This window comes from Petaurus breviceps, unplaced genomic scaffold (assembly GCF_028583685.1).
Source record: "Petaurus breviceps papuanus isolate PSGF00001 unplaced genomic scaffold, PetGlider_PUasm1.0 126, whole genome shotgun sequence".
NCBI classification, from domain to species: domain Eukaryota; kingdom Metazoa; phylum Chordata; class Mammalia; order Diprotodontia; family Petauridae; genus Petaurus; species Petaurus breviceps.
In genome coordinates this window covers 60892126-60900059 of record NW_027185655.1, presented here as the reverse complement: position 1 = coordinate 60900059, position 7934 = coordinate 60892126, and positions in this window count along the sequence as shown.

Here is a 7934-nt window from a genome sequence, read left to right as displayed (position 1 = left end):
TGGGCTCACAACCCTACTCTGTTAGTTACCTACCTCTGTAACCTTGCACTAAATTGTTTCACTTCTCTGCGCCTCAGTTTCCCCATTTGCAAAATAAGGAGGTTGGGCTATATGACTTCTGGAGTCCCTTTCAATTACAGTTCTATTTTTCCATGATGTTATGTGTCTGTATAAAAGTTATTGGCACTAACAATGAATCTGGTTATTTGGAAAACCTTAAAACCAATAATCTTCCCTTGCCCCAATTTTTATAGGGAAAATCCTTAAAGAGAAATAATAATAATAATTCCTTTCTAGGGCTGTTTTTAATTTTACAAAGCTCTTTGGCCATACTGACCCTGGGAAGTTGATGTCTCCCCTGTGAATGGCAGAGGGTTTACCTAGGAAAAATGTTGCATGATTAAAAAGCACTAAATACTTATGAGTCTGTAATAAATACTATTTTATGAGGCCTCAGATATGGAAAGTTTATGTTGATAAATGTTAAAGGGTTCAAGGAATGTAATGAGTGCTATTACCAGTATGAAAAATTATACAAATCTATTTTGCAATAAAGCTCTAAAGCAAACAGATTCCCTAAATGCTATATTCATTAGCATGTAAATAAATGAAAACAATTAATTTACAAAGTGAAATATTAAATAGTAGTGAAGCAAAGACAAAGTGATATGTTAAAAGTTAAAGGTCAATCGCAAGTTAAATTGAATTTAACTAGACCTAATGATTCTTGAAAACTCTTGGTAACACTGCTCTAACTTCAGCATACATCTTAGATAGTAATATGCAAGTTTATGATTGTGCAAAGGCCTGAAGCTATTCTGAAAAGCTTTCCCACCAGAAAGACCCAGAAAACCTGGGGGGAACTTCATTTTCAGGGTCATTTTCACAGACTCCCAGTCAAGCAGATTTGAACTAAAAATCTTGCGGATTCCAGTAGTGCAAGGCCTCTGAGAATGAATAAGACTTTGGAGTGGGCTGAAGGAGACAGCCTTTCCTTCTAAGTAAACTTTCAAGTCCCTCATTCCAACCTTTACACAAGTGGGCTCCATAACCTAAAATGTGCATTATTTTCACTTCCTCATCAGAGAATTCCTAGCTTCCTTCTAAATATAACATGAGTGCCACTTTCTATTTAGGGCCTTTCCTGACTACTTGAGCTACCAGCATTCTCTTTGTCATGAAATAATTTTGCACAAATTCGTATATACCTGGTATATCCTTGAGTTCATGCTGTATCCTCTCACTTTCCTCTTTCCCACCCCCAAGGTCAACTTCTTGAAAGCAGGAACTATTTGACTATTTCATGAGCATTAAGGACAATACCTTACAGTATAACCAGTAGATTATAGGCACTTAACAAATGTTTGTCAGATTAAATTGACTAAATAGTACTCTACCTCGCCTATTTTAGTGTGGGGGCTTTGAACAGTCACTCCTACCTGAGGACATTTCCCCCTTGTGTCTGGGAAGATGAGTTTCTAGAGGAGAATCTGTCCTAATCAAAAACTATTTTAAATGAATTAAGGGTTCCCAGAATGTGTAGGCTTCTGGAATACATCACTATTATATATCACCAAGAGGAAAACACAGCTAAGATATGATAATAGTTCAGCATAACACTTTTCACCCATCTTACTGCTTAACTGTATTCCCCAAGTGGCAAGTCTATTACATTTCCAAAACACTACAACATGCTAAGGCTAAAACCGTCTTTCTTCTCTTAGCTTGTGAAATCAGGGGGAAAAGGGATGATATAATTGAACCTTCGCATTGTATTTCTTTTCATCTTTCCCTGATTGCATTCTTCTGGATATACACATACAAAATTCTATCCAACAAGCAAACATTTATTCTTCCTGCAACACAAAGTCAAAAGATCAGTCTCCACTAGAAAAGAAGGAGGAAGAATGTTATTTAGGACTGAAAAAACATCCAATTTCCCTACTTATTTTATCAGAAGACTGTATTCAGTCATATATCTTGGGGCTCAGATTGGGAACCTTAACAGAACCTTGAATCTTCAAAAATGAGATCAGCATTATTTTTACTTCCTCCAAAGGGCCCACTAAACTAAACCAAGTAGAAGGTCATTAATGGGAAAGAATTAGACAACTCTGTCACATTGTCAGATGGTTCTTAACTTACCTGTTTAAAAGATTAATGAGGGTGTACTACCAAAACATTGTACATTGAAAAAATAATACTAATAATTCAAAGGCCTCTTACAATAAAAAAACTGCATTGCCCACAAAGAAGTTGATTTAAAAATATCATTGAGAATGAATCTATCTGTTTAATTTCATTTCAGGTTATGCCCCCCCCCCACCACCACCTTTTCAGATTTATGTTTATCAGCTGGAGGACTATTCTTGGTGAGGCAGAAATTAGTACATATCACTTCCAAAAATAAATATCAATAATATTAATGTTATTAATATAAATGTTAAAAAATTGTAACTATCATTTGCATAGTGCTTTAACATTTGCATTGTGATTTATAGGTTTTTGTATTTTAGTTGATGTTATCTCAATAATAGCTAATATTTATACATATTATATTCAGGGTTTACAAGCACACGAATATTAATAAATAGTAAGAAGTAAAATTAGTGATAAAATTTTTCAAGAAACATTGAAAATCCCCAGGGTATCACAGATTAATAGTTCAGAAAGAGTGGAGCTGGAAACCTAGAGAAGGTGACAAAAGCAACTGTAATCTGGGTCCCCTCACTGCTGGTGTCACCCATATTCAAAGTCATTCAACATGAAGCCAGCTTGCTAAGCTACTGAAGGACATATGGGTATCTTGACTTTAGTCTCCATACAGGATTCATATTACCCTCTGTGATTTTTTTTATGAGCTATATTTTTTTCTTTCTTCCAATTTTCTATAACATGAACTCTATTGTTTGCCTGATTCAGGCTGACATTGTTTCCTCTTTCCAAGGTTATGTGCCACTCAAGTGTGTCAAATGAAGGTGGTGTTTCATGCAAAGGGAAATAGTGTGATAATGAAGAATGAAGCTCAAGAGGGTGTACCGAAGGAATCTTCCCATCAAAACTTTATTTTGTCAGTCGTATAAAGGGGGTTTGAAAAACACAGGGATGCCCTTGGGGGTGGGGCAATATTTGATTGGAAAAAAAGAAAGTGAATATCAAAATGAAGCACCAAAGCCCTGGTGTCAGCACTCAAAGTCTTCTTGGCAGAATTGCTGAATATTTCAACCATTCTATTCACTAATCATAATGCACGAAAAGAGCAGCAATTGTATTTATGTTAAATATTCTGTTTCATATTAACATTTCATAAATTGCTCCCAATATTCCCTATACCCAATATTAGCATCCACATAAAAATATTGTTGTCAAACACTAAGAATCACTAACAGTATTTAAATATACTAGGGGAGTCAACTTGGCAAAGAATTATCCGATGGGCTAATTCTGCCAGACTACTTTACTTGCAGAGAAGCTGATTTGATTTCTACCTGCCAACAAGGGCAGCTCAATACTGGGTCAGTTATTCAAGGATAGGGGAGAGGTACATGAGGTGGTAAATAAGGGGAGCTGTCAGCACATCCCCTCAGTGAAACATCATCAGCTTTTCGTGGCTTGAGTTCCGTTATCCTGAGTCCACACACACACACACACACGTGTGCACACATGCACACGTGCACACACACACACACATACACACACACACACTTTCTTCCATCTGCTGGGAGGACATGTTGATGGTACAACAAACCAATTCCAGCCCACGTATTGATTTAAACTATGTTTCTCTAAACATCAATCTTGGTAAAATCTCTCTGAGTCACAGTTTTCTTCAGTTTGGAGGTGGGTTAGGTTTTTGTTGATCTTGGTCTTCAGATAACAATTTAAATAGAGGGATAGACAGACAGAGACAGAAATCACCATTTTCTAGATATGTTGCCACACGTGAAGTTCAGTGTCCTGAATGAGGTTGAAAAGCATTTATATACCCAAAGTTATCACCAAGCATCAATATACCCAAAGAACTCTCAAAACCTAGTCTGCACAGAGACATGGGAAACAGACTCCTTAGGCAAGACTAAATATAATCTGACAACATAGAAGGAAACTAGAATGATTAAGTCTGTCAATTCATTCTCCATATACAATACTCTGCAAAGACATTATAGCACAGTTACCCACTGACAAGAGAATTCTACAACACCTGGACTCAAAGCTATGAGAAAAGGGATGTAATGACAGCCTCATGATTATCTCCCTTTCTGGTCAATTTCAATCAGATTCTTAATGTGACTTTAATGATGTTTTTTAGTGCTCATTTCCTCTTGGTTTCTTTTTAAAACACTGTACCAATACAATTTCTCTTCAGCCACTGTGTTTTTTTCATTAAGATGATTATAATGGAAGATGACTCTCCATGGAAATGTAGGAGACACCATTGTTACAATAGACTAATTGCTCCAGTCTGTCATATGAATGAGTATTTAAAGAGAATTTAATCCCCGAACCACCACATTTGTTGTAATTCTGCATACTAAAGATCTTTATGACATTATTGTAATAAAGTACATAGTAATACCTCACATGCCCACATTTCTGTAATTTAAACATATTTAAAGTGTTTGAATACATTTTGATTTGTAAATAATTTGCCTTTTGGTTATGGATGGAGATAAAGAGTATCTTGGCAGGGATTTGCCAAGAGAAAAAAGTATTGTTGCTGTTTTTGTTTGTTTGTTTGTTTGTATTCAAGTAAGTTCCTTAAGTGCAGGTGATAAATAAATCCACACTCCCTTTTCCTGGATTGCTTTGTCCTGCTTCAGTTAGGACCCAGAGCTGAATTAAACACCTCTGGTAAGGGTAAACAGTTAGGAAAAAGGTGACTATCACAGCTCACTGCTTCTATGAGAAAGATGTCAAATGCACTGAACCCAAGTTGAAAGGGATTTAGGTCATTTAGCTCATCTATTGCTATGGAATTATTTCTGAAATCAGGTCCATTTGTCATATGTGCAACATGACATGACAGACCTATATCTAAAGCTGCAGTGCACAATTACATGTCTCCCATCAAAAAATAATCAATGCAGTTCATTATAAATCCTGTTGTTTAGAGCGACTGCTGTGTGGTTCAAAGTAGAAGGTATACTTGTCTGTACTGGGGCATGATAAAAAGGTTAGAATGATAAGATAGTGACATTATCAAAGAATTGTAAATACATGACATACTGTGCTGGCATTTAAAAAGTTTCTCTTTGCTACAGAACTTCTATTGCCATAGCAATGCACTTTTTACAAAGGCTGTATTAATTAGATGCAAATGACTGCAAGGGAAAAAGAACCTTTGAGTGTTTGAGTGCTGATGCTTTAAGAGTGATGCTTGAGAGGCTATGATATGGAAGCCATATTGTCAGTTGAACACAGTGATTTTGATATAATGTCTCTGGTGAAAAGGTCATTGGAGTTGCCATGACTATAATTGTTTAAAAGTAAGCATGAAAACACTGGTAGTAAATAAAGTTAAGTGAAAAGTTGAAAGGTAAGCACAGAAATCTCCTAATGCAATGAAAGAACATGAAAAGGGGTGATTCTAATGAGAGAGGGAGATGAAGAGATAGAGGCCTACAGGCCAAGTTTTGACACTCAATGCATAATTGTGAATTGATTGACATCCCAAATAGTTCTAGCTACTTTTTTCGGTTGATATGGTGAACATACTCTTCTGATGATGACTTCGAACATTATGATTGATTTATCATCTCTAAGTTATACTTTGTCTTACTAATTCCAAAAAGACACCAGAAAGCCTGATTCACCTTATAACCTCAAATGAGGCACAAGATCATAGATTTATAAGTAGAAAAAGCATTAGAGGCAACTGAGTTTGAGTCCCTCATTTTATAGATGAGGAAACCGATGCAGAGAGGTTAAGTAACTTGCCCCAAGTAGTATATAATATATAATTTGAACTCTAGTGAAACTTCATTCTTCCAATTCCTTCCTACAATATTTGTCCACTTTACAGGGTATTAAATAGAGATAGAAGGAAAAATCATTGTAAAAAGATCAAATATGCACATTTAGACATTTGTCTTAAACAGGTTACATACTGGATGCCAACTAGATGTTATGCTTGGAGTCTCTCATTTAGAGACACTAGAAGGGGAACTGGCAAAGAGCTAGAGTTTACTTCTTGACAATTTTATCATGCCACTCCTGCTGAATAGGATATTCAACTCCACCAATAAGGAGAAAGTCCCATACCAAAAGGCTTTGAGACAGGGGTTACATTCTTTCATATGATGCTCTAGTCATCGATTTCTATATTTAGTGACAGAAGGGACCGTAGGGACTATATAATCCCTTCATTTCACTGATGAACAACTGAAGAGCAAGGAGGTTGTGGCACAGGTGGTGAGTAGGTGAACTGTGTTTGAATGTGGGTGTTCCTACTATAAGAACATTACAGGAAATGTAAATACAACATTTTTTAAAATTACTCAACACTTATTAAGCATTTTCTGTTTGGTAGTAAGTAGTAAATAGTGTAAGTAAGTAGTACAAGGATCAGGATCTCCGCTTAACAGAAGATGAAATTGAATCTTAGAGAATGTAAATAATTTGCCCATAGTTATAAATCTAGTAAATGTTAGATCAAAGGTTCAAACACAGGCCAAGTCTAGCATACTTCTGGCATAATAATAGTAGCTGATAACAGGAGCTGAGCTTTATATCAGGCACTATGCTAAGCAATTTACAATTATTATCTCATTTGATACTCACAACAATCCTGGGATATAAGTGCTATTATTATACCCATTTACAGATGAGGAAACTGAGGCAGAGACTCAGAAGCTTGACTAGGGTGACATAGCTAGTAAATACCTAATGTAGGATTTGAATTTAGGTCTTCCTCACTCAAGGCCTGGTGCTTTACCAACCAAATCACCTGGGGGTTGGCCCTACAAAAGAGCAAAAGGTTTGGGGTGAGATCTTTTTGAAGAGGGAGAAATATATGGATAGATGAAACCATGTTCTTATATCTTCTTCTTTTGTTTTATTAATTAATTTATTTTTAATTTTCAATATTCATTTCCGCAAGATTTTGAGTTCTGAGTTTTCTCCCCATCTCTCCCTTCCTCACCATCCCAAGATGTGTATGCATTCTGGTTACCCCTTCCCCAGTCTGCCCTCCCTTCTATCATGCCTCACCCATATTATCCCCTTCCTCCTTATTTTAAGGCAGAGCAAGATAAATTTTTCTACCCCATTGCCTATATATCTTATTTCCCAGTTACATGTAAAAACAATTTTTTCATTTGTTTTAAAAACTTTGATTTACAAATTCTCTCCCTTCTTTCCTCCCCACCCACCCTCATTGAGAAGGCAAGCATTTCAATATAGGTTATACATGTGTAATTAGACAAAACACTTCCATAATAGTCATGTTGTGAAAGACTAACTACACTTCCCTACATCCTATCCAATCCCCCACTTATTCTATTTTCTCCTTTGACCCTGTTTCTTCCAAAAAGTGTTTGCTTCTGCCCTCTTCCCCAATCTGCCCTCCCTTCAATTGTCCCTCCCCCGCCCTCCCCCCATCTCCTTCCTCCTTTACTTCCCTGTAGGGTAAAATACCCATTTGAGTATGTATGTTATGCTCTCAGTAAACCAGATTCAATGAGAGTTCACTCATTCCCTCTCACCTCCCCCCTCTTTCCCTCCATTGTGGAACCTTTTTCTTGCCTCTTTTATGGGAGATAATTTACTCCATTCTATCTCTCCCTTTCCACTCCCAATATATTCACTTTCACACCTTAATTTTATTTTTAAATATCATCCCTTCATATTCAGCTCACCCTGTGCATCTATCTATCTATCTATCTATCTATCTATCTATCTATCTATCTATCTATCTATCTATCTATCTATCTATC